A 27,950-nucleotide genomic window follows, 5' to 3' on the forward strand; every position below is an offset into this window, starting at 1 on the left:
AAAATATGGGATAAATAGGTTAAATTAAGCTACTTCATTGTATCTGATAGATTCTATACTAATTATTAAATACATATAATGGATTAATATAAAAAGCTAAACTATAAAAGCTAATCTTAGCTAGCTAATGTCACTAAATAATTACTTTGTACTTTTCGAGTCTTCTACTAAATTGTCAGGAATCCCCCTGCCACGCCCCCTTTGGTGCTTCGGGGAACGCCCTGCTCCTTCTCCCATGTGCCCCGCCCACATGGAGCTCCTCGCATCGGGCTTCATTGAGAACACCTGAGGCATATTCACTCACTCATCACACCGCCGATATAAACCCCACATTCCCCCACACTCCGGCTCCTTTATTGCATGTTCCTGTGTGTTCATATTGCCTTATGTGCGCGCATGCTTTCCGCCACGTGCAGTTCGACCCGGACTCTCGCTCTCGCTCGCGTGCACTCTTTCCAGGCGCACCGTGGATATTACTTTCCTTTTCCCGGATTCCCTCATTCGGATTATTCCTCAGACTCTGGACTATTGTGGGCCACCGGAATAATCCTTTCACAGCAAGTATTTGTGTTTTGTCTTCGCCCTTTTGTTTAAATAAAACTTTATTTATGTCATGTGGGAAACGGAGGCGGAAGCCAAAGTAACAGCAAATAAAGTTTTATTTAAACAAAAGGGCGATAGTCCAGCAGATTTACCAGGTACCTGTATGAAGAAATGTTCAATAGAAGAGAAGTTGTAAATGTTCTTAGTTGCTGCTAATCGCTGCTGCTTCTTGCTGCTGTTTGTTTGTTTGGCGGTTGTCATGGAGATACTAGAATTTTTATGATGATTCTGTACACATCACTCTGGTGGGAGATTAAACCAAAAATTCAGCCTTAAAGAAAATATAACTGTTTTATCCTGTTTCTTTTGCCACATCTCATCTCTGAGACTTTTCAGATGTTGCTACACTGAAAACTAAATACAGATCTCAGCTCAATATTGAACATGACTTGAGAGTGACAGTATCAAGTCTACAACCCCGTTTTAAAAAGATTTATGAAATGAATTTGCTCTATTTTGCACAAACTGCAAAGTGACAAAGTCCAAGAGATAACACAACGACACCTTTATTTTCTCTATTTTTGGTTTTGATGCTAGTTGATGTTCATTTAGAATTGGATAGTTCAATAAATTAGACATTTTTCAACTTGAAGAATTTTATTATCCTTTTTTGAGGTAACGGAGGACAGGTGGGTTTAAAAACCCACCCCTCTGAAGTGGTAAATGTCAGAAAAAGATTGAAAATCACTGCATTAAAACACAAACAGAAGTCACATTAGTACAGAATGGAGCATAAAGCACGTCCTGATAGTGCCGCTAGAGGGCAGTGTGAGACTGAGAGTTGAGGATGTGAGCTGTGTGAAGCTGGAGATCAATAGTCTGTTAAGGGGTGGGAAGAGGGGAAAAGAAGGGGAAGAAGGGAAAAGAGAAAAAAGAGAAAGGAAATGGATAGATGGACATTTATTATGTTTTTTGGCAGATCGATGTTTATAAATCCCCCAATAGTGCACAAAACTACTGATGATGTGAATGAAAATACATCACTTGTCACTCATGTTAATTAATATCTGTATGATTTGACTAATTTTTACAATAAAGGGGCATAAAATGGATATATATTTATTTTCTTAATGTACTTATTTACCCTTTAACATTTTTAACAAAAGTTTAGTATGTGGGACATGTTTTGTATTTGTTAATTTATATTCTACATAATAATAATAATTATTATTATTATTATTATTATTATTATTATTATTATTAAGATGATAATGGGTTCAGCAGTTTCACAGAATAATTCATGAGTCACTGTTTTATGAACAATAAAACATTTTATTTTTAATTACTGAAAATGCTACAAAAATATTAAATGATAAATTATAATAGATGCAAACACAAAAATACAAATATTACAAAACTATGTATATATTAATAAAGATTATTTAACAATAGATATAATCAAATACAATGATAAAAAATCCCTAATTGGGATTAAAACAACAACCTGATCATAAATAACTATAGATTATAATAGTAGTAAATCCACACAAATAAACAGTAAAATGAGTCGCTCAGAACACCAGCAAGAAATAATTAAAGGAGCAGAACTGGAAGAAACAGCAGGACTGGATGCAGATGAAGGACTGGATGAAGGAGATGGACTTTGAAATCCAGGCTGTAAAGACACATATTGTATATTATGAACTTAAACATAATAATGATGATAATGACATATAAAGGTCTTCTTAAATGACATAAAAGTGCAGGCTGTATAATGTGGGGGTGGAGGTAGGGGGCGCTACAGCAGTAGGAGTGGAGTAAAGCAGGTGGAACACTTGCAGCAGGTGGAACACTTACGACCTGGTAAAAGAACAATAAAGAGTGTGGAACACAGGTTTTATTTACCTTTTAGTCTTGATATTTTTTACAGATTTAAATAAGAAGAAACATTGAAAATCTAACATTCACACATTAATATGTTTAATCCACAATCATCTCTGTACACTAGTGAGAGTCTGAGGGCAGAAGTGAAGTGAAATGAAGATCTATAAATATAACACACTTTAACACACTTGAGCAAAAACCAAAGTGTTTTACAATGATCTCAGTGCTTCCACTATTTGATCACTGGATGAGAAATGGGAATAGATAAAGCAGATATTGTTCTATATGATTAGGGATGTAAACTGTAGCAGCGGTGCGCGAGTGGAGGTGTGAGGAAACTCTGGCGGGCGCTAAAGAGAGGATATTAAAAATAAATATTGCAACAAGTATTTCTGCATCCCACAGCAGAGGACATTTAAAGCACATGAGTGTGGTCACAAATATAGTTGTGCAGGTCCACAGTGACGTGACATGAAAGAGATGATCACCTGAAAGTCTGAAATGAACACTTTAGGAGGGTGGAATCCACAAAGACGTTTCTGTGGTCCACCGGAAAGTTTCGACTGGTCGTGGACCTGCACTGGACATTTCTCCCTCTGTACAAATAAAGACCTTTAGGTTATGGTACCTGTGTTTAATCATGTTCTCATACACATTTTTGTCTGCACAAACCTTATAAAACAGATCCAACCATTTCTTCTGACTAGGAGCAGGTGTGTTTCCAGCTTCAGAGCCAAACCCCAGTGCTGACAAACCGCCACAGACGAGACGTCCACTCATCGTCCTCTACCGCCGCAGACGAGACGTTCACTCGTTGTCCTCTAAAGCCTTGTGTGAAACAAACACAAACAAACAAACAAACACAGTAACGTAATGAATGTACAACAGTTTCTTTAAATATCTTGTTTTTAATATTGTACATCATAATAGACGACAGCATGAAAGTGATGCAACATACTGCACTGATGAGCTCAGGAAAAAAACACATTAATGTAAATGTAATGCACGTATGAGAAACATTTTTTACAGATACTTGAATCTGTTGTTGTTGATGTCAGTAATTTAGTACATAATAAGAGACATTATGTTTTGACTGCGGCCCGTGTGCTGGTGCTTTCATGTAACAGGGTGGAGCAGGTAATCGCTGAGTCTCGGCCGTGTGCGTGTGTGGTCACGTGACAGCACATGGTAAAATCCTCTCGTTTGTCAAACAGGGCGGTGAGACCCTCAGTCTAAATATCATGAGATGTAAAACAGTTTTGCATCTTTCACACTGCGCTGAAACAAATAAACCCTTTGGATTTCACATCCAACACCTTAAACTCTCGGCCATTACATTAAATCTCATTAAAAAGTCATCATGTAAGAGTTCTTGCCTCAGCTGAATACCGCACTTCCTAAATATTCTGAGTTAATGCTCTGAATGTCCTGAATAATGTGTCTGATTTTAACCGAGTGACAAAAAAAGAAACCAATACACTGCAATACGTCACGCAGAGCAACATGTTGTTCTACAGACACCGTATTGTTCCTGTTGTCGTGTAGTTCCTTGTGTATGATGTAAGACTTGGTGGCAGCAACGTCCAAGAAGTTTAAAAAGATCTTTCTGAACCTCTTCGTTCTTGTGGCTAACACTTCATCTTAGGGTATTTAATTCCTTCCCCACATTGGACAAGAAAAGCTTTTGCACTGGCGCACTGAGATGACAAAAGTTTGTGTTTATCACGGTGACACCACTAAATCTGATCCACACAAAACGGGGGTGGAAATGTGTGTACGCCACGTTCCACACAAACGTTACAGACACGTTCCACACAAACATTACAGACACGTTCTACACAAACATACAGTGGGTACGGAAAGTATTCAGACCCCTCCGATTTTCACTCTGTTATATTGCAGCCATTTGCTAAAATCATTTCAGTTCATTTCTTCAAAATCTGTGTTTTCTGTAAATATGGGGTGCTGTGTGTACATTATTGAGGAAAAGAAATGAACTTAAATGATTTTAGCAAATGGCTGCAATATAACAGAGTGAAAATTTGAGGGGTCTGAATACTTTCCGTACCCACTGTATACAATCAATACATAGATAGATACATACAATCAATAGAACCACATGGTATTAAACTGAGCGTTTGTGTGTGTGTGTGTGTGTGTGTGTGTGTGTGTGTGTGTGTGTGTGTGTGTTTTGTTGTTAATGTTGTGTCCTTGTAGATCTGGTCTTTACTCACAGATGCTGAAGGAGCTTTTACTGAATTCTAAACTTGTGCTGGTTTCTCCTCCACAGCTGGAACTTGAGCTGCAGCTGGTTTCTCCTCCACAGCTGGAACTTGAGCTGCAGCTGGTTTCTCCTCCACAGCTTGAACTTGAGCTGCAGCTGGTTTTTCCTCCACAGCTGGAACTTGAGCTGGGTGGTGGTACATGGCCGTTCTTAGTTGGTGGAGCAATTTGCCTGGTTAATTCCGATAACGATCGAGACTCCGGCATGCTAAATAGTTACGCTGCCCCTCGCGGTCGGCGTCCAACTTCTCAGAGGGACAAGTGTTTGGACTCTGGATGTGGTGGTTCCTCTCAGTCTCGCGCTCCTTACGAGACTTAAAGTGTTGGATGGAGCTGTAACACAACAGAGACACTGCTCTTACACACTGCTGTTAGTCTTTATGCCGACACCAGCAAAATTACCCCCTGATGCTGACTGAAATCCCCTCATATGACCAAACCCACACTTTATATTAATAGATTTCACTTTATAGCTGTTAAAAGTTTGTCAAGATTCTCTTTTGCCAAATTTGCCACGTCTTGAGATTTAAATTGGACACATTCATAACTTTTTGTCTCCGTCTTGTAACGGACAACCTTCAGGAGAGACGTCGTGTCAACACACAATTCATATGTAACAGATCTGATACAGGACTTTAGTAAATAAAACGTTTGGACCCCCTGGTCTAAAGGGTCTACTATATTCTACTGCTACTTACACACTTAGCAGCTACCTGATGTTCAATAGTAGAAAATGTTTAATAGAGCGACTGTACGACTGCTGGAACAGTGACTTTCCAAACTGTATGGGATTTTATTCTCTTTGAAACACTGAGTTTATTATTTATTTTAGAGCTGCAACAACTAATCTAATCAATAATGAAATTGGTTGTGAGTGAATGCTGTGATCCTCATCATGTGAAAATGGTGTAGTTTAATGAAGTGTTATTGTGTAAACTGTTTGTTTGTAACCGGGACTCGCACTGGATCTGTTCTGTCGTGACTCATGAGCATCAGGTTGCGCAATCGACTCGATCACATCATCATCATGATTTAATTAAAACGGTGTGAACAAACACTAAATCTAAAAGCAGTAAATAACAGCATTTGTACACTGATGCATATTTTTCCTTTTTTTTTATACATTAAGTCTGTTAACTTGCTGCGTTTCTCCATTTCATTCTCTTTTATAGCATTTGTCTACAACAGTAACTTATCTGTTCTAAAAGTGATTTACTGCGGCTTTACTACGTTCAAATGCTTGTTTTCAATTTTAAATATTTAATGTATACATATCATTTCATTATTATACAACATTTATTTATTATATATTCTAGATGTTTATATTTTCACAACTAAACAAAATTACTGTAGTTTTTTAAACAAAAATGATTAAAAAAAATGCTATAATATTTTATATAGATTTTTTTTAAGTATGTTTGCCAACTTGCCATCTGTAAAATACAATACAAATGTTGATTTACACAAATTGCTTCATCTTTCATACTTAAATGATTTTGTATGATTAATGATATACAGTTATAATAAACAAAACATCTAATTAAAAGTTTGTTTTTTATCCAATTAATCTAAAAAAATCATTAGATTAATTGATTACCAAAATAGCTAGTTGCAATATTTATAATTATTGTAATTACAATTATTATTGATAAACAAATCCCCCATAAAAGCCTCAAACAGGTGGAAAGGTGATCAGGAGCATCAGTACCGAGTGAAGAGAAGAAAAGTGATCTGTTCATCATTTATTGTCTAATCCTGATCATTAACATCAAATTCATGGACTTGCAGGAAAAAATGAAAAAAAGAAATGTTGCAGTGAGCAGAAATGGAGCTTTCGGCTAATAGTGTAGGAGAACATCATCATTAGCCTCATGTTAGCCGGGTTCGCTAGCGCTGTTTTTGTGTTAACTAGTTTCTTGGAATATTTGACACAAATTGACCAAAAGACGAATACATTCAATTATTCTTTATTACGATATTTATAATTTATTTATAGCTCACTAAATGTAGAATATTTAACCTGCGGGTGAAACCTATTGAAGCTAAGATTAGTTAGCCGGCTAGTTAGCCTAGCTCAGTGGTTCCTAAAGTGTGAGTCTCGGTGTTGAAAAGAGAATAAAACCCATAAAGACTAGAAAGTCACCGTTACAGGGGTCTTACAGTCGCTCCATCCCGGCAGAGGGTCTTCATCCTCCACCTGGAACACAGAGTTTCTCCCGGAGCTCATTACTGATGATGCAGAGTAGTGATGAGTCGGTTATGAACGATTCCTTGATTCTGAACGAGTCTTTAATGTGACTCAGAAGAACGATTCGTCTCTAAGAGTGATTCTTTATTTTCTACTGGACGCGCGTTCGTTCATTTTCATAAATGAGATTCAAAGAACCGAGTCACTAAAATGATCCGATCTTCCCATCACTTTTACAGCAAAGGCGTGTTGATACTAGAAGCTCCGCCTCTCTGGTTGCGTCCGCATCCGTGATTGGTGCAGCAATTTTCCATTACACACTAATCAATAGAAACCAAAACAGAACCACGGCGGTACTTTGACCTACGAGTGCATTAATGCACGAGTTTTCCGAGGTACGAGCGGTCACTCGGTCGATTTCTTGCTTTGTTACGCGAGCAAAAAATTGAGGTACGAGCTCGAAACGCCGCTGCTAGATGGCGAAACAAAGTGAGAAAGCGAAGATTGTGACTAAAATTAAGATAAGCTGAAAACGAGGGCATAAAGAGAGTGTAATGGCTGCATTTCCAGACTTATTGAAGGAAAATATGTACACTGGGGATCAAAATCAGAGAACAATTTATAAACAATTGAACAATTCTGAAATAATGTCATCTTCACTGCTCAACAGTTGAAGGAGTTTTTGTCCTGTCTATACCATGCTACCAGAACACCTTTTCCACAAAATAACTAAGGCATTTAAAAAAAAACATTATTTTGCAGAAAACACACTGATCAAAATTAGAGAACACTTTCAGATACCTCCCAGTTATTTGTGTAATCTGGCACCTGGTGCTAATTTCCTTGATTATCTGTCAACCCCTATTTAACTGGCAGCCTAACTTCCAGTTTCACTGACTCTACAAGATGGTGGGCCGTTCTAAAGTGACTGAACAGCAGGTTGTCCAGATGAAGGCCAAAGGAATGACCCTATCAGCCATAGCAAGACAAGTTGGTCGTTCCAAATATGTGATTTCAAGAATATTGAATCTTTACAACATCACTCATTCAAGTCTGCCAAGAAGGCTGGTCGTCCACGGAAGACAAATACAAGAGAGGACAGGATACTGCGGAGGATCTCAACGGGCAATCGTTTCCACACTGCAGCTGGAATTGCTCACCAGTTCAGCGCTGAACAGGGTAGGATCTGTCTCACATACAGTGTCTCGACGTTTAAGAGCATTAGGACTGAAAGCCACTCTGCACAGTACAAACCCAAATAACCTGCAGGATTTCATCTTCATGATCACAACACTTCAAACAAAACATCTACAGTACATACAGGATTCAGGGCCATTTTTCGATATTTATATATATGTAATTTTGTATTATGTATATTAGGAGTCTTTAATGCATATGTTTTCAAAAATGACCATGTTACTGTATGTACAATGATACTAATTGTGTTCATGTATTGCAAACACTTAATTAGGAACACATAATGTGTGTGTGTGTGTGTGTGTGTGTGTGTGTGTGTGTGTGTGTGTAATTATTTGTACAAAGAGTTCCGTCTCATCACTTTCATTATTTTAGATCAAACATGTGCCCTACTACTATCAGGTCAAATACAATGTACTCGTAGGAAAAAACACAAAAAACAAAGTGTCCAAAAACTTACGACCACCAGGCTGAAATAGTCCACGCAGAAACAAAACAGAGTAAGAACAGGAGCTTTGAGGGTTGGGATTTGGACTGTAGTTTATGTTAACAGTCTGCTACACTGACTCAGGACTACAGTTTGTATCTGATCATCACTTCACCTCAACATCATTTAGCTGTAATAAATGGACATTCAGTGAAACCCAGATGAGGACGGGTTTCCTCTTGAGTCTGGTTCCTCTCAAGGTTTCCTCCTTATGCCGCCTCGGGAGTTTTTCTCGCCACAGTCGGCACCGGCTTGTTCATCAGAGACAAACTTACACATATAGAACATCTTATTTATTTTTATCACCACATTATCTGTGTAAAGCTGCTTCGAAACAATGTTCATTGTTAAAAACGCAATACAAATAAAAATGAATTAAAAATCTGGTTTTGTTGAAATAACAGGTTAACAGATGATAACTGGATAAATAACTAATGAATAAAAGCTCCATCCAGCCAATTAACATGCAAACTGCGGAAACACTTCATATAAACAGAATGTAGAATCACTGAAAGCATTTTAAATGAGATTCATTTGTCTGTTTTGTGTACATACAGGATTCAGGGCCATTTTTCTAGATTGATATTTGAAGGTAATTTTGTATTAAAATAATATTTTGCAGTGTGTTTGTGCTTTAAGTGCTTTGGGACTCAAGTCTCCAGCTGGTCATGTGACCAGAGTGATGTGTACAGAATCGCTTTTATGATGTCATAATACAAATTTGAGTATCTCATTGACAACCACCAAACAAACAAACAGCAGCAAGAAGCAGCAGCGATTAGCAGCAACCAAGAAACATTTTGAAGATTTTCAAAATTTGATGGAAATTTTGCCAAAAAGATTTATGGCTCCATGAATTAATAAATAGAAACATTAAGATTTATAATCAAATCGAATCCACATGTCAAGATGTGATCATAACCTTTGGTAAAATAAAAGCTGATTCTTTTATGTAAAACACTATTTGTCAACAAACATTAGGGACCTTTGGGTCTTCAATATCAAGGTTTACATCAAATGTTAGGATCTTTTAGAGATCTTTTCCAAACATTGGAGCATTAATTGTTTTTGTAATTAAACCAACATGCTTTTTATTATTAAACTTCTCTGGACACGCACTGTTGGTGTGTCTCTGTTTATTCAGGTCTGTGCAGCAGTAATGGCGAGTCGAGGCGAGAGCAAGACGAGTTTCTCAAAGTGGAAATATGCTCATTATTTCACTTTAGTTGAGTATAAAGACAAAAACTTTTAGTCTAATGTAAGCTGTGTCTTTCTGGTTTGAAGCTCGTATCTACTGCGATAACAACACCTCCAGAAACTCCATGCCTGAGGAGCTAGAAGCTAGAAGCTAACCCGGTGTTCTGTTCTACATTGTTGATAGTTTTCATACTTCAGCTGTGAAAGGAACATGTTTAAGAGCTCAACACAACAGCTTTTATGATGCAGAAGCCACTTTAGTTTTTTTTTTAAGTCAGTTTTGTGTTTGTAGACCATAACGCGTAAAAGGGCATTAATGGGAACATTAAAGAAGGTTCTTTTAAGAGGTAATAATCAGTTAGTAATAAATAGAGTAGAATAGGGTCTGACTAATGTTATGAGTGTGTAGGAGAAACAAAAACAAGGCAGACTTAAGCATGTTTATTGGGAAAGAAGAGTTTGTGGGCCATTGCTGCTGCAGAAGACATGGGTGAGCAATCAGGATCAGACTCAGGGGAAGATATGGGAGGATAATAATAATGATCAGGTGAGAGAACGGGGGAAGTAGGAGAATAATCAGTAGGGGACCAACATGAAGGATAAGGAGGAGATGGTAGAGTCGATGCAGGAATATGGGAGTCGTCATAGTCTTCATTGTTGGTCTGTGTCACCTGATGATAAACAGCAGGAAGGTCAGACGAGGTCTGTGTGCCCATATCACGTGTAAAAGTATTCTTCACGATGCGAGGAGGCAGACAGGGGTTCTCTGGAACAGCTGGAGTAGAGAGATGTTTAATAAATGGAGCAATCTCAGTGGTGAGGGAGAAGAGCTGAAATTGATGATACTGTCGGCAGAGAACGCTCCTAAGAGCTGTCCCAGAACATCTGTGAGATGGAGCTGAATAAAAGAAACCAACAGAGATACGATGTAAAAGGGTGAAATCACAATGACACAATGACTAAATATAAAATGTATATGTTCATGTAGAGACAAAAGTAACAAGATTATAAATTAGGGGTCACAAACCTTTTTGACACCGAGAGCTACTTCTTGGGTACCGACTAATGTGAAGGGCTACCAGTTTGATACACACTTCTGAGATAAAAAATGTGCTCAGTTTACCTTTAATTATGTTATTATGAATAATTAATTATATTTATCTATGTGAGGGGTGTCAGACTTAATTGCACAGGGAGCCAAAACTCAAAGCACACTTTAGGTTGCGGGCCGAACAGGATAACATTTATTGAACACACTAAAACAATGTTTTTTGAACATAAATATTAATAAAAACAGACAGGAAAATTATTCCAGAATAAATAAAAATTTAAGTTTAAATAACCTAAAATATTTTGCTCTCCATAAAAATATATCATCAAAAAGATCATTCTGAGAAACCAAGAGCAATTGGAGAAACATGAAACATGAAGGGCACTTTGGGTTCTGACTATGAGAAACAGCAGAAACAGAAAGCTGAACCTCTACAAGCCCAAAGAGTCGCAGAAAATCTCTGAGGAAACAAAGATTCTTAGGTGAGGGAAGAGAAATGAGGATGGAAACCCGAGAGTGACTGGAGGAAGCTGTACAGCTGTTCAGCAATATGACTTCAGCACTAGAGAAAGAAAACCAGAGAAAGAAAAAGAGGAGATCAAGCTGGACATGTCCTACATATAATAAAGTACAAAATATCAGTGATTATTGTAACTCAATATTTTTTATTACTTCAAAATAAATAAATATCTTAAATATAGTGTGTGTTTCTGTTTAAACCCAATTTTACATGAACAGAAGTTAAAGTAATAAAATAAACAGTTATTGAACAGTATTCACAGCATCAGTTTAAATATTAAATCACAATAACACAGAGATTAAATCAGTTTACAATACATGAGTTCTTCATGGGTTCATCTGATCACACAATACTATAAAGTTTAGTTCCAATGCAGCCTCATAACATCATAGTTCAAGTATAACTTTTGACAACTGCAGTTAGTAGAAAACATCAGAAAGAACTATTTAATAGATTCATTTTAATAATTCAGTCCATTCAGTTTGGTCAATTCAGTTAGAAAAGATTTGATTCGATGATTTCGACTCTTTAGATTCAGTTCAAGTGACTCGGTTTAAGAGTTCAGTTCGGTCACTTCTATTCAAAACAATGAGGTCGACCGAGACTGAATCCATAGATAGTTCAAGAAATTTCCTTTCAGCAGTCTCTCAAAAGAAACCAGCAGGTGGTCAGAATGTTCCTACTCTGTTCCTGGGTTAGTTTCAGGGTTCACCTCAGTCAGCTTCATCTGGTCATTTATGATTCTACAACATTCATATAGTCACCGGGTCAACTTCCGGATTGTGTGTAATCTTCCTCTGTAATCTGTACATGCGCAGAGTGTGTGTGTGTGTGTGTGTGTGTGTGTGTGTGTGTGTGTGTGTGTGAGAGAGAGAGATAGAGAGAAAGAGAGAGAGAATAAAGTGAGTGACATGATGATGTCACAGGCAGAGGGCGGGCATCTAGGTGTGATGTCACAGTGTGACACGCCTATATAATTCAAAGCGTGCTTTTGTTTCTCATTTGTGAATTTACCAATTGTAAGTAAAGAGACACTAAAATTGACAACCACCAAACAAACAAACAGCAGCAAGAAGCAGCAGCGATTAGCAGCAACTAAAAAAACATTACAAATTCTCTTCTATTGAACATTTCTTCATACAGGTACCTGGTAAGTCGTCTAAATAATTATGGCAGAATATTGTAGATTATTTAGTAGAAGACTCGAAAAGTACAAAGTCATTATTTAGCGACATTAGCATGGGTAACTAGCTGGCTAGCTAATCTTAGCTTTTATAGTTTAGCTTTTTATATTAATCCAACAAATGGACCTAATAATTAGTATAGAATCTATTAGATACAATGAAGTAGCTTAATTTAACCTATTTATCCCATATTTTAATCAAACTCATGTAACCTGTTTACTCCAAGTATAATTAACATAATATACTAATAAATAGAGTAGAATAGGGTCAGACTGGGACTACAATTTTAATAATCCTTGCAGCCGTGGCATGTTTTATCTGTTGTGGAATTCCTTGTCATTGTTTAGACAATACGTACAGCTCCCAGTGTATAAAATTACAGGTGAAGAGTCTTCTACAGAAAACATCTCCACAGATATGGATCAAAACATCTATGTGGATTTGGATGGAGGGATTATGGCCCTAGTCAATAAGAAAAAATGACTGTAACAAACGTTTCCTTATAACTAAAAGCACTAAACTCTTTCTATGCTTTAATTCTGATTCTTTGATTATATCGTATATAAATCATGTTGTTGTTGTGTGTATTTTATGCTGTGTGCAGGAACATGGCAGCTGGTGAACATAGGAGGCTTCTGCAAGGTATGCGTCTGCATCAAGGCACGTGTGCCTACATCAAGCATGTGCTGAGGGGTATCACATCAACTTTGTAACCTCTAGAGCTCCCTGCGATGCTTGTTATTTACTTGTTCTTCAAAAGCACTGCCTGTGGTGCCTGGAGCAGCCCACCTGTCCTTTAGGTAAACGGTGCCGTAATAGACCCGTAAATGGTTCAGGTTTCCTCCAGTAAAGGACGAATTCGTTTGGGAAACTGATGAGGACCCATTCAGACCGGTGATCGACATTCTGCACCACGCTGACATGTTCTCCCAGATGGAATGTGGCTAGATTCCATCCAGAACTCTGTCTATGATCTTCCTGCAGGACTTCAGCTGATCACCCGTATCTATCATGTGCGAGGGCTATTACCCTTGCCCAATCGTTTGGAGTTCCTGCCAGCTCAGTGGGTGCTCCGACCACTCACAGTTTTCTCTTCACGGAATTCGTCATGCAAAGCACCTTTGTAACGTACTACACCATCACCTTCTGTGGCTATGTTCTATGGACAACTGAACCAGCGAAACATCGTGATTGGAATTGTTGTCCTATCCTTTGTCGCAAATGTCACGCAACAGACTCTAAGGTATTCTCAGCGAGTTCTCACGGTGGTGGTTACAGGTTTCACAATGGGTGTGGTCTGCACTGAAGTCTCACAGTTCTATATCTGTTCCCCTGCCGCACTGGATCAGACAACTATCACCCATTTCATTAAAAAAGAAAAAGAGAAAAAAAGGCAAGTGAGTCTGGACATCAAGGACAGGAACTGAAAGCTAAACCTCTCCATGTCCAATAATAATTAATAAAATCAATAAAAATCTAAAATATGAAATCACTTGTTTATTGAAGTGTTCAACATCATTTAAATCCTGATTCTAAATCAGTGTTTCTCAACTGGAGGATGCTTTTAAACTAAATAATTAAAATCCACATGATAAACTTTTGGGAAAATGTGACAAAAGTAAAATTGCACAATTATTAAAAGATGAAGTTAAACAAGGTCATGTCACAGCATCTCAATAGGATTCAGGTCAGGACTTTGACTAGGCTACTCCAAAGTCTTCATTTTTTCTTTCTGCTCAGAGGTGGACTTGCTGGTGTGTTTTGGATCATTGTCCTGCTGCAGACCCCAAGTTCACTTCAGCTTGAAGTCACAAAATAGATTCTCCTTCAGGATTTTTAGTAAACAGCAGAATTCATGGATCCATTTATTACAGCAAGTCTTCCAGGTCCTGAAGCAGCAAAACAGTAGACCATCACACTACCACCACCATATTTCACTGTTGGTATGACGCTCTTTTCTCAAATGCAGTGTTACTTTTACGCAAGGCGTGATGGGACACACCTTACAAAATTTAAACTTTGAGTATTTTCCCAAAAGTCTTGGGATCATCAAGATGTTTTCTGGCAAACTGAGATGAGCCTTTATGTTCTTTTTGCTCAGCAGCTGTTTCTGTCTTAGATCTCTGCCGTAGATCATTTTGCTCTTCTCATGAGTCATGAACACTGACCTTAACTGAGGCAAGTGAGGCTGCAGTTCTTTGGATGTTGTTATGGGGTCTTTGTGATCTCTTGGATGAGTGTTACAGCTCTTGGGGTAATTTTGGTCAGCCACTCCTGAAGGTCACTGTTCCATGTTTTGCCATGAACAAAAAGTTAGCACAGTTTTAACAGCAAACACTTTTCACAGCCATGTAGTTTTGGATTTTGTTTCCTTCATTTAAAATCTGCAAATGTCGTGTTCACTTGTGTATCTTTTACTAATATTTAAATTAGTTTGACGATCTGAAACATTAAAGTGTGACAAACATGCAAATAAACAGTGTTGGGCGGTAACTTACTTTGGACAACTCTAATACTGTAACAATACTGTAAAAAACAGTAACTTACTATTACCATCAGTATTATTACTTTTATAAATGAATGAATTGGGCTGAAGTGTAGACTACAGCCTAACCAGACACAGGAAAGCCGCATTGTAGGATTGGTGGATGAACCACTGTAAACAGGAAGAAGACGCTTGTGGGTGTGTCCGCTTATTCAGGTCTGTGCGGCAGTAATGGTCGAAAGAGCAAGAAATAAGAAAGTGGAAATATGCTCATTATTTCACTTTAGTTGAGTATAAAGACAAAACTGTCAAATGTAAGCTGTCTTTCTGGTTCAAGCTGTACCACTGCGATAAACAGCAACTCAATCTGCAAGCCCTTTAGAATCTACATGCCCGACAGTTTTAGAAGCTAACCCGTGTTCTGTTTTCATACTTCAGCTGTGAAAGGAACATGTTTAAGAGCTCAACACAACAGCAGAAGCCACTTTAGTGTTTGATTGTGAATACAGAACTGTTAATTACTCTAGGTTACCTCGACAACCCTATTAAGTGTTTTTGATGGAACTAAATTTCGCTTTTCTAAGCATTTTATCGGTTATGTAGAACCCTAATATCTCGAGCACAGAAAATTTGCCATTTAAGCGGTTATCTCTGTGCAGAAGAAGAACTCATGAATGTGGCTGAAAAATCAAGTCTTACAGCTGCTACAGGTGTTGTAGTGGTCTGAAAACCACTAAGGGGGGCGTGGCAGGTGGATTCTGACAGATAAACATGTACTGTATGTATTTTTATAGCATGCCTTCATCAAACAAATCAATGCTATTTGTGTAAAAACCTTCAAAAGACGCGTGCATGCACATTCTCATTTATTAACACACATCATGTACATAAAGAAATTTCAAGCACTTAATATACTGCCGCCATTTGATTTTCTGTTATTCGATCATCGTTACCTCAGATGCTTTTTTACACCTAGACATCTGATAAACCGGGTTCCACTGTATATTATTCAGCTTGTTTTCATTTTGTTATTTATTTCAGAAATGCTTGATATATTCAGTTTGTGCTGCTCTGACTTTAATAAAATAGTGTTTAAAATGACTTTGTGTTTAAGTATGTTTTATTTTAGACTATAACACATAAAAGGGCATTAATGGGAACATTAAAGAAGGTTCTTTAAAAAAGTAACTAAAAAGTTACTTTTAACAGTAACACATTACTTTTTGGTGTAAATAATCAACAAAGTAATTGAGTAGGAAATTAAAATCAGAGGCTCAAGAGCATATCTCCACTGTGGGTCAAACCCAAAACCTTCTGCATATAAAACAGACATGATGACCATTACACCCAGTATTAAGAATCAATGATTGTTTCTTCCAATGTTATAAATCACTATATACTGCTCCTTTATCTGCTGACACTTCAACATTAGAGGCCTTTTTCAAAATGTATGTATTCCTACAATAAGTGTAGGTACAGCATCACAATTGGATGAGTTTATATCTGATACAGAAATAGCCTTAAAGTCGTTCTGGTAAATCACCTGGACCAGGATACAAAAATCTTAGCAAAACTCTGACCTGCCGTCTGAGAAAGTTCTGCCTGTGTTATTTCACCTGAACAAACAGTCTTCATCAGAACAGATACTCTTCTTGTAATATTGCACATGTTGAATGTTATATATAACCCATCTCTATCTGACACTTCTTTAGAGGTGGAGAAGCAGAAGGTTGAGGAGCAGATGATGGAGGATCAAAAAGAACAGGCTGAAGTCCTTTGGACTTTTGGAGACTTTAGAGAATGTGAGAAATGTATAACTGTGTGTAGATAATCAGGTAAAAATATTATTTATGAGTCTGACTTTGTTGAAGGTGTTTATGTCTCACCATAAATCTGATTATCACGAATCACACAGCACAACTTACTCAAAAGTCCAATGCTGAATGTTTACTTTTTTATCCTAAAGAAATGTAAATGAAGTGATGAACACACTGGATGTTGTTCTGTAGACAGTCACACTGCTGCTGAGAAATCTGGACTGTATTGTGGATGACGGACGGTATAAGCGTCCTGAGATTTGGGACTGTCCTCACTGCACACGTCATTTATAACTACTGATCCTTACATTTTCCTTCTTTCTCAGTAACTTGGGGTTTCCTCCCATACTCAGCTGGAGTATTTCTGAAATGGAGAGCTCAAATGCTCTAACACGTTGATGTGCTTTGCTTTTGTGTTTCTGCTCGCTGTCCCGACAGGTCATGATGGAGAACGGACGCTCAAAGGCTTCGGTATGTGACGCTTTTCATTTCCTGATGAGGCTCGAGAAGACATCATGGAATTGAACGGCAGGGTGCTGGGCAGCAGGACTGTACTTAAGTCCTCTCAGACCACCCAGGGACGAAGTCATGCATGAAGGTAGAAACCATCTCACCTTCAAAACCCTGCCCAGACCCAAGACCCAACGCCAACAAGAACATCCATCCACAGAGTGAGTCAAAGTCAGTCCGATTAGTTTTGTGTTAAGTGCAGTTAAAGATTTAAAACAGAAGAGAACTTTTATGTTAGCAAATTTACCTTCTGATTGGATGCTAACATGAGATGATTGTCTGCATCTACAGATGTTCCAGTTGCAAATCCTGGAAAAGAAAACCAGCAGCAGTGGAACAGGGATTCACACCACAGCCTCTCAGACTGGACACACAGAACTATTCTGATTCTATTTCCAGTGTGTTTATAGAGACCTTCATGATCTGAGCAGGTTTTGGTCACAGCTGTGTTTGTCACATGTAATAATTGGTTTAATACTGAGTGATTGATCAGTGTGTATTATTAAAGTCAGCAATGCAAACACACACATGCACTCAAACATTGGATGCTGAATTTGTTCTGTTTTCTGTAGAATTAGGATTAGATCCTCTATTATACCAGAACCAGTGTACACTTGCAGCAAGTTTCTGCTCTCAGAAAATGACCTTAAATAAAGTGCTTCATTGTTCATTCACCAGTGAGACCAGAGCGTTGATGATAAAAGAACACCGCTGTTCTGTTTATATTATGGGATACAGACAGTGCTTGTTATTTCTCATGGTTTTCTACATGAGAGAGATGTAAAGCTCATGTTTTTGCTTTCTGTATCTCCTCACTCACTTCTACAGGTGGTACTGCACAATGGACGGTCCAAAGGTTTGGATTTGTCTGATATTCTCTCTGGATGAAGACACTAATGCCATCAGAGAGTTGAATGGAAAGCTGGTGAGCAGGAGGTCACTGTGTATCACTATGGCTGAGCAGTGACAGGAGCAGCAGCCACACCAAGCCCTACCCATCCATCCAGGAACATGCAGTGGTTCCATCTACAGCGTAAGTCATACTGTCCTCATAATGTCCTACAAAACTTTACTAAACACACACACTGTGTACCGTCAAACACACACATTATGTAAAGTAACACATCTCTGTTTTCTTTCAGGTCATCGTGCTGTTCTGCTCCACTGAATTCATCATTTTATTTATTTTGCTTTTAATTATTATTTCTTCTCTTTTACAGAAATTGTTCAATTACTGTAAATAAATATATAAATAACTAACAGTAATGAAGGTGTTTCATTATTGATCATTCATAAAATTCTCTTAATACATGAGAACTTTTATTAGAACTGAAAGAGACGGCGCTTAAAAAAGAGAACAGTAATAACAGAGTTGTGTTCGTGAAAACCCTGGAAACAGATCATGTAAATACACTACTCTGACGCTGACATGATGGATGAATAACATTGATCTGAAATAAATTCAGATATTTAGGCTGTAATACTTCACTGTATTTAACTTATTATTATTATTATTATTATTATTATTATTATTATTATTAATATTATATATTGTTATAATTTTAAATGTATTGATAGATTTTATTTAGAATCTTTATATTTTGATGTTTTATTTCAGATTAATTTCAGTTAATACATTTTTATTGTATTTAATTTGTGTCAGTTTATGTTCTAATCTCTAATATACACTAAAAGCCTTTATATTTATAAACGTGTATTTAAATCACACATATTAAAAAATTATTAATATGTAAAAAGATCTAATATCTACCAAAACATTTATGACGTCATTAGAGCGCCACTACTTCTAATTACCTGCTGTGACAGTGAGCTCTAATACACATCACACTGCCACCTACTGGTCATTTATGATTCTGCAACATTTATAGAGTCACTCCGGTCAACTTCCGGTTCTCAACTCGGATTCACTCGCTTATACACAGTTTACAGCCGCTTTATCTTATTTATGACTGTAATATCGCTTCTCTCTCAGGAACAACAGAAAAGCTGTGAAGACAACCTCTGTAATGTGCGCATGCGCATAGTGTCTGGTTAAAAGAGACCGGGTTACGTCACAGACGGAGGGCGGGGCATCTGCCTGTGACGTCACAGTAAGACAACGTCTATAATTGGAAACGCGTCTCTGTTTCTCTCATTTCCAGATTTTGCTTGTGAGTAAAGAGGCATAAACATGGAGCTCTTCAGAAGGTTGAGAGTTTTTCAAACCAGAAGATCAAGAAAACTAAGCAGATTGCTGAAATGAAGGAGAAGCTGAGCACATGGAGAAAGTAGAGAAAGACTTGATGCATTTTCTTCTAATGTTAGAGAAGATAACAGAAGAGAAAGAAGAAAGCCATTCTGCTACAGATGGTGCAAAAGCTGAGGCTACTTTGGCTTCTGAGCAAAAGCAGCAGGAACAGGACATAACTGAGAGAAGCCAGAGCTGGGCGAGAGAACAAAACAACTGGAGGAACGTGTTGCTCAGCTTGAGTTTATTTTAGCAGACCACCATGAAGCTACAGTCTTCCTTGAAAATCAACAGGAACTGGAGAAACTGTAGAATGTGAGAGAGAGAGCTGGACAAGAGAACAAACGAAAGTGGAGAAACATGTTGCTCAGCTTGAGGTCACTTTGGATCAGACCACCATGGAGCTCCAGTCTTCCCTGAAAATCCATGAGGAACTGGAGAAAACCAGAATGTGAGAGAGAGAGCTGGAAGAGAGAACAAAACGACTGGAGGAACATGTTGCTCAGCTTAAGCTCACTTTGAACAGACCACCAGGGAGCTCCAGGATACTCAGAATCACTGTGAGAAAATAAAAATAGAGCAGGAGAGAGATCATTTGATCAGAGAGAAAGAGCGACTGGAGGAACGTGTTGCTCAGTTTGAGCCCACGTTGAATTTAAAGAAAACAAGAGGACGAAGAGAGAAACTAAACTTGACATAGAGGAGAGGAACAACTACAGCTTCAGACCAACAGGGGCTCCAGGATACCCAGAATCTTGTGAGGAAGAAAGAAGACTTCAGAGAATAAAACAGATCATTATATGAGAGTCCGAGAGCGATGGAGGAAATTGTTGCTCAGCTGAGACAAGAAAACATTCAAAAGAAAAGGAGAAATAGAAAAAGAAGACACAAGAGAAACAGAGAGTCTGAACATGCCTTTTTCCTTTTTCTCTTTGGCTATTTATGATAGTTTTACACTTATAGTCAATAGTATAAAGCTGAGTGTAAAGCTATTGTATCTTGTAGATCGTCTGCCTTTTAATCATTTTTTATTTCTGTCTTTTCAAAACTTTTTTAATCTTTTTTAAATCTTGAATTTTAATCTTACTACAAAGAGTCACAATAAACACTAATAACAACCATTATTTTGTCTTCCTTACAATGCGTGTATGACCTCCTCATGGATTCTTCCACTTAGTTTATATCCCTCTTGTGGGGCAGGGGCTGGCTGGGTCATAATGCTGAGGGGGAGGGAGGTCAGGAGGGAGAGGGAAACTGGTCCTCAGTGCCACATTGTGCAAAACACCACACACCCTGATAATCTTACACACTTTTTCCGGGTGGTATAGAAGTCTTCCACCTGAGACCTCCAGAGCTCCACATCTGCATTTCAGAGGTGAGGAGCATGTAAAGGGGTGAAGCCTCTGTCACCTGTCATATTATAGACTACATCAGGACAATGTTTACAATTTCTACATGTTGTTAAAGTCACCAAGAAGCCAGTCATCACGTCCTGCAGCTGCCTGTAGTCTGTTCCCTACACTGCTATGTGTCAGGATAAAGGAATCATGTGCTGAAGCAGGTCAGTGTGCCACAGTGAAGGGAAACCTGATGTATCGACTACCCACCTTAATAATAACATCCAAATGACAGGCATTATGACACTCAGGGCAGATACCAGACCTATAGCATGAGATTTAATAGAATTATATTATATCCAAAAAAGATCTTTGTGAAAATGTTGATTATATATACCATTTACATAAAGTATTTCCCTGTCTGACATTTCCCACTAGAAACAACCTGTTGTCATTAACCCCAGAGTGGTGAGGACCTGTATTTGGACGGGGATGGCATGGTTCTGGTGTGTTTCCCTCTGTAGTACTGGACCCAATTCAGCACATAGATCCAGGAGCACAGCTGTAGGAATCTAAATCAGATTATTAGTCATCATCCAGACCAAGAAATCATCATGGTCCCTGGAGACTCTTTTTCTCCTTAATCTTTCATTGGCACCGCAGCATTAATGATTTATTCCAGCTCATTATGGAAAGATAAAATAAACTGATATTTGGTCCTGTGCCATGAACATAAAGCAATAATAGCTACAGAAAAGCTCCTGCTTCCTCTGTAGCGGTATTTAAATCCCATTTAAAATGCTTTCAGTGATTCTACATTCTGTTTATATGAAGTGTTTCAACAGTTTGCATGTTAATTGGCTGTATGGTGCATTAAAGAGCATTTTAGGTGAATTTATGAACCATCTGTCTGAAAAGACACGTGTCCAAATACTTTTGACCACACAGTGTGTATCAGCTGAAAAGCAGCTTTGGATCAGTCGCTTTTCCACTGATTCAACTCTGAAAATCACTTTGATTTTTATTATATGAAATATTTAATATTCTTCATTTGATATTATTTAAATTATTAATACAGTGGAACCCGGTTATGTTGATGTCCTAGGGGGTCGCCAAAAAGCATCGAGGTAACCGATGATTGAGATAAACGAAAATCAAAATGGCGGCAATATATTAACGTGCTTGAAATTTCTTTATGTACATGATGTGCGTTAATAAATGAGAATGTGCATGCACGTGTTTTTGAAGGGTTTTTTACACAACAGCGTTGCCGCGATTTGTTTGATGAAGGCATGCTATAAAAATACATACAGTACATGTTTATCTGTCAGGAATCCACCTGCCACGCCCCTTCGCCCCTTCAGCGTGTCAGGTGTTTTCTGCCACTTTCTCTGAAGCTCGCTTAATCGCGCACATATGGTGCCTGTTTATCATCATCACCAGCTCCTATTTAAACTTCCACACTCACTGTCCGTTATTGTTGGTATATGTTGGTTCACGCGGTCGTTGTTATCGCTCATGTGTATCCCTGCACGTGCCTTCCCACCGCACTCTCTCAACGGCTGCTCTTTTCTTCCCAAAGCCGCCGCCCCTACTAACACTACGAACACTAGCACTAACTAACAGCAGAGATTCACCAGTACAATACAACACCTGTAGCTGTAAGCTTGATTTTTCCGCCACTCATGAAGTTCTTCTGTGGCTGCACCGAGATAACCGACGTTAAATGGCAAATTTTTCCCCCTTTGTGCTCGAGATATTAGGGTTCGGCGACATAAAAAAAGTCGACATAACCGATAAAAATGCTTAGAAAAGCACTTATATATATATATAAACAGCAGAAACAGAAAGCTGAACCTCTACAAACCCAAAGAGTCGCAGAAAATCTCTGAGGAAACAAAGATTCTTAGGTGAGGGAAGAGAAATGAGGATGGAAACCCGAGAGTGACTGGAGGAAGCTGTACAGCTGTTCAGCAATATGACTTCAGCACTAGAGAAAGAAAACCAGAGAAAGAAAAAGAGAGATCAAGCTGGACATGTCCTACATATAATAAAGTACAAACATATCAGTGATTATTGTAACTTTTTATTACTTCAAAATAAATAAATATCTTAAATATAGTTTGTTTTGTTTCTATTATTAAATTATTATTGTACATCATTTAAATTTAACTCAGAATTAAAATCCACATGATAAAATGTTGGGAAAACGGGACAAAAGTAAATGATAATAAAATAAAGGTTTTGTTTAAACCCAATTTTACATGAACAGAAGTTAAAGTAATAAAATAAACAGTTATTGAACAGTATTCACAGCATCAGTTTAAATATTAAATCACAATAACACAGAGATTAAATCAGTTTACAATACATGAGTTCTTCATGGGTTCATCTGATCACACAATACTATAAAGTTTAGTTCCAATGCAGCCTCATAACATCATAGTTCAAGTATAACTTTGACAACTGCAGTTAGTAGAAAAACATCAGAAAGAACTATTTAATAGATTCATTTTAATAATTCAGTCCATTCAGTTTGGTCAATTCAGTTCAAAATGATTCGGTTTGGTGATTTTGACTCTTAGATTCAGTTCAAGTGACTCGGTTCAAGAGAGTTCAGTTCAATCACTTCTAAAACAATGGGGTTCAGGAGAGTCACTTCACCGTTTCAGCTCGACTGAGTCTGAATCCATAGATAGTTCCTGAAATTTCCTTTCAGCAGTCTCAAAAACACAAATTACATTCATTTTAATCAGCTTCATTTAACTTCTGTTTCATTTAATTATATCACAAACATTTAGCTTAAAATTTAAACATGAACCCCTGTATGTTAAACAGTAAACAGTTTAAGTTTTAGACAGTTTAATATTATCAAGAAAAATATCTTGCTTTGTAAAAGATCATCACATATAACTAGACAACAAAACACCACTAGAGGGCAGTGTGAGACTGACATCTGACAACCAACTGCAGTTATTATTATTATTATTATTATTATTATTATTATTATTATTATTATTATTATTATTATCATCATTATTATAGTTTTTGGGGGTTTATGAATGTTCCTTGCTTTGACGAGGATGTGTTGATTGTATAACACTCAAATAACATTGTTTAATCAAACCAATTATTGAAATGTAATAATTTTATCTCTTTGGGTTTCATAAATATGTAAATCTGCATATAATAATAATAAAATTAATCATTCTAAAATAATAAATGTTTAAATGAAGACCTTTAGGTACTAAAGCACCTCAGTGCAATAAAGTATTACATTCTAAAGTCCAGCAAACACGACATGGGAGTCAATTCCTGTAGCATTTTCTTGAACTTGGTTTGCAGGAGAAAATCTGGTTTTGTTGAAATAACAGGTTAACAGATGATAACTGGATAAATAACTAATGAATAAACTCAGCCTGGCTTCCACTATTTCCTATAACTTCATGGTGTGACTGATCAACTTTATTCCCCTGTAGTTCTCCTTTTCTCCTTCCTTAGTGTCCAACTTCTCTTACAGCTTTAACGGTCACCACATCTCCTTTACTCGCAGGAGGTCCTGGATTCGACCCCAGTGGAGCAATGCCCTTGAGCCTTTTGGAATTCCTATTGTCCATTTCTGTTACAAGCACAATGCAGAAACACCAAAAGTTGTTTATTTATTTCCAGGATTAAGTAACAATTTGTGACAAATACATAAACCTCATTCATGTTTGCTAGCTGCATGGTTCCACTGGGGGTCGCAGAAGAACCTTCTGTGTGTAAAGCAGATGTGATGACCACTACCCTATGGATCCACACAATCACCTGCACCTGCATATGTTTCCAGATTGCAACTTTCCAGTTTTGGGAGACTTGTTCCCAATGTACCCTCAGCTTTCTGTTCTCGGTTGACAGGATTTCAAGTTATTTTCAAATACTGTAGTACATGATTTATTCATTAATATGAGGAAGATTAATCCTCATCATTGATCCTAATAGAGTGGCTAAGAGGAGCTACTCTAAATAGCTGTAGAATCAGTTTTCAGCCAACGACCCTGCTTCAGTGAAGAAGAGGCCTGAAAGACATGGTGCAGTCATAAAACCTGGAGCCTAACACGCTTAAAACAGTGGAGATGATTGTGGATTTTAGGAGAAACCCCTGCTCTCCCCACTCACCATAATGAACAGCACTATGGCAGCAGTGGAGTCATTCAGGTTCCTGGGCACCACCATCTCTCAGGGCATGTAGTGGGATCTTTTCATTTCCTGATGAGGCTCGAAGACATCATGGAATTGAACGGCAGGGTGCTGGGCAGCAGGACTGTGTACCAAGTCCCTCTCAGACCACCCAGGGACGAAGTCACGGCATGAAGGTAGAAACCATCTCACCTTCAAAACCCTGCCCAGACCCAAGACCCAACGCCAACAAGAACATCCATCCACAGAGTGAGTCAAAGCCGTCCGATTAGTTTTGTGTTAAGTGCAGTTAAAGATTTAAAACAGAAGAGAACTTTTATGTTAGCAAAATTTACCTTCTGATTGGATGCTAACATGAGATGATTGTCTGCATCTACAGATGTTCCAGTTGCAAATCCTGGAAAAGAAAACCAGCAGCAGTGGAACAGGGATTCACACCACAGCCTCTCAGACTGGACACACAGGAACTATTCTGATTCTATTTCCAGTGTGTTTTATAGAGACCTTCATGATCTGGAGCAGGTTTTGGTCACAGCTGTGTTGGTCACATGTAATAATTGGTTTAATACTGAGTGATTGATCAGTGTGTATTATTAAAGTCAGCAATGCAAACACACACATGCACTCAAACATTGGATGCTGAATTTGTTCTGTTTTCTGTAGGAATTAGGATTAGATCCTCTATTATACCAGAACCAGTGTACACTTGCAGCAAGTTTCTGCTCTCAGAAAATGACCTTTAAATAAAAGTGCTTCATTGTTCATTCACCAGTGAGACCAGAGCGTTGATGATAAAAGAACACAGCTGTTCTGTTTATATTATGGGATACAGACAGTGCTTGTTATTTCTCATGGTTTTCTACATGAGAGAGATGTAAAGCTCATGTTTTTGCTTTCTGTATCTCCTCACTCACTTCTACAGGTGGTACTGCACAATGGACGGTCCAAAGGCTTTGGATTTGTCTGATATTCCTCTCTGGATGAAGACACTAATGCCATCAGAGAGTTGAATGGAAAGCTGGTGAGCAGGAGGTCACTGTGTATCACTATGGCTGAGCAGTGGACAGGGAGCAGCCGCCACACCAAGCCCTACCTCCATCCATCCAGGAACATGCAGTGGTTCCATCTACAGCGTAAGTCATACTGTCCTCATAATGTCCTACAAAACTTTACTAAACACACACACTGTGTACCGGTCAAACACACACATTATGTAAAGTAACACATCTCTGTTTTTCTCTTTCAGGTCATCGTGCTGTCGTTCTGCTCCACTGAATTCATCATTTTATTTATTTTGCTTTTAATTATTATTTCTTTCTCTTTTTTACAGAAATTGTTCAATTACTGTAAATAAATATATAAATAACTAACAGTAATGAAGGTGTTTCATTATTGATCATTCATAAAATTCCCTCTTAATACATGAGAACTTTTATTAGAACTGAAAGAGACGGCGTTGTGAAAAGAGAACAGTAATAACAGAGTTGTGTTCGTGAAAACCCTGGAAACAGATCATGTAAATACACTACTCTGACGCTGACATGATGGATGAATAACATTGATCTGAAATAAATTCAGATATTTAGGCTGTAATACTTCACTGTATTTAACTTATTATTATTATTATTATTATTATTATTATTATTATTATTAATATTATATATTGTTATAATTTTAAATGTATTGATAGATTTTATTTAGAATCTTTATATTTTGATGTTTTATTTCAGATTAATTTCAGTTAATACATTTTTATTGTATTTAATTTGTGTCAGTTTATGTTCTAATCTCTAATATACACTAAAAGCCTTTATATTTATAAATGTGTATTTAAATCACACATATTAAAAATTATTAATATGTAAAAGATCTAATATCTACCAAAACATTTATGACGTCATTAGAGCTCCACTACTTCTAATTACCTGCTGTGACAGTGAGCTCTAATACACATCACACTGCCACCTACTGGTCATTTATGATTCTGCAACATTCATAGAGTCACTCCGGTCAACTTCCGGTTCTCAACTCGGATTCACTCGCTTTATACACAGTTTACAGCCGTTTTATCTTATTTATGACTGTAATATCGCTCTTCTCTCAGGAACAACAGAAAAGCTGTGAAGACATGATATTTTATCCGCTCTTACCTCTGTGTAATGTGCATGCATAGTGTCAGGTTAAAGAGACCGGTTACGTCACAGACGGAGGGCGGGCATCTGCCTGTGACGTCACAGTAAGACAACGTCTATAATTGGAAACGCGTCTCTGTTTCTCTCATTTCCAAGGTTTTGCTTGTGAGTAAAGAGGCATAAACATGGAGCTCTTCAGAAGGTTGAGAGAGTTTTTCAAACAGAAGAACAAAGAAAACTAAGCAGATTGCTGAAATGAAGGAGAAGCTGGAACACATGGAGAAAGTAGAGAAAGACTTGGATGCATTTTCTCTTCTAATGATAGAGAAGATAACAGAAGAGAAAGAAGAAAGCCATTCTGCTACAGATGGTGCAAAAGCTGGAGGCTACTTTGGCTTCTGGAAAGCAGCAGGAACAGGACATAACTGAGAGAAGCCAGAGCTGGGCGAGAACAAAAACAACTGGAGGAACGTGTTGCTCAGCTTGAGTTTATTTTGGAGCAGACCACCATGAGCTCCAGTCTTCCTGAAAATCAACGAGGAACTGGAGAAAACTGTAGATGTGAGAGAGAGAGCTGGACAAGAGAACAAAAAGAAAGTGGAGGAACATGTTGCTCAGCTTGAGGTCACTTTGGAACAGACCACCATGGAGCTCCAGTCTTCCTGAAAATCACTGTGAGAAAATAAAAATGTGAGAGCAGAGAGAGAT

General features: G+C 37.8%; 1 protein-coding gene and 3 long non-coding RNA genes across 6 annotated transcripts in view; 2 read left to right on the forward strand and 2 right to left on the reverse strand.

Annotated features, from left to right (window-relative positions):
* The window catches only part of LOC124384638 (eukaryotic translation initiation factor 4 gamma 3-like), a 1,295,064-nt gene that overhangs the window by 180,791 nt on the left and 1,086,323 nt on the right, over positions 1 to 27,950 (reverse strand). The gene's annotated exons all lie outside the window — the stretch shown is intronic.
* Positions 1 to 27,950, forward strand: part of LOC124384781 — a 277,817-nt gene that overhangs the window by 149,914 nt on the left and 99,953 nt on the right. The window lies entirely within an intron of this gene.
* On the forward strand, positions 446 to 1,655 carry LOC124384740. The gene is made up of 2 exons (XR_006925554.1): positions 446 to 561; positions 750 to 1,655. It is a non-coding gene; the product is annotated as an uncharacterized LOC124384740 (long non-coding RNA).
* LOC124384698 lies at positions 2,225 to 7,334 on the reverse strand. 3 transcript variants are annotated; one of them, XR_006925492.1, is made up of 5 exons: positions 6,871 to 7,334; positions 4,662 to 5,043; positions 3,100 to 3,255; positions 2,916 to 3,023; positions 2,225 to 2,403 (listed from the first exon to the last, which is right to left on the reverse strand). It is a non-coding gene; the product is annotated as an uncharacterized LOC124384698 (long non-coding RNA). The 3 variants fall into 3 exon arrangements; XR_006925490.1 differs by having other exon boundaries at positions 6,854 to 7,334; XR_006925491.1 differs by lacking the exon at positions 6,871 to 7,334 and adding an exon at positions 5,409 to 5,444.

This window comes from Silurus meridionalis, chromosome 4 (assembly GCF_014805685.1).
Source record: "Silurus meridionalis isolate SWU-2019-XX chromosome 4, ASM1480568v1, whole genome shotgun sequence".
In the NCBI taxonomy this organism is placed as follows: domain Eukaryota; kingdom Metazoa; phylum Chordata; class Actinopteri; order Siluriformes; family Siluridae; genus Silurus; species Silurus meridionalis.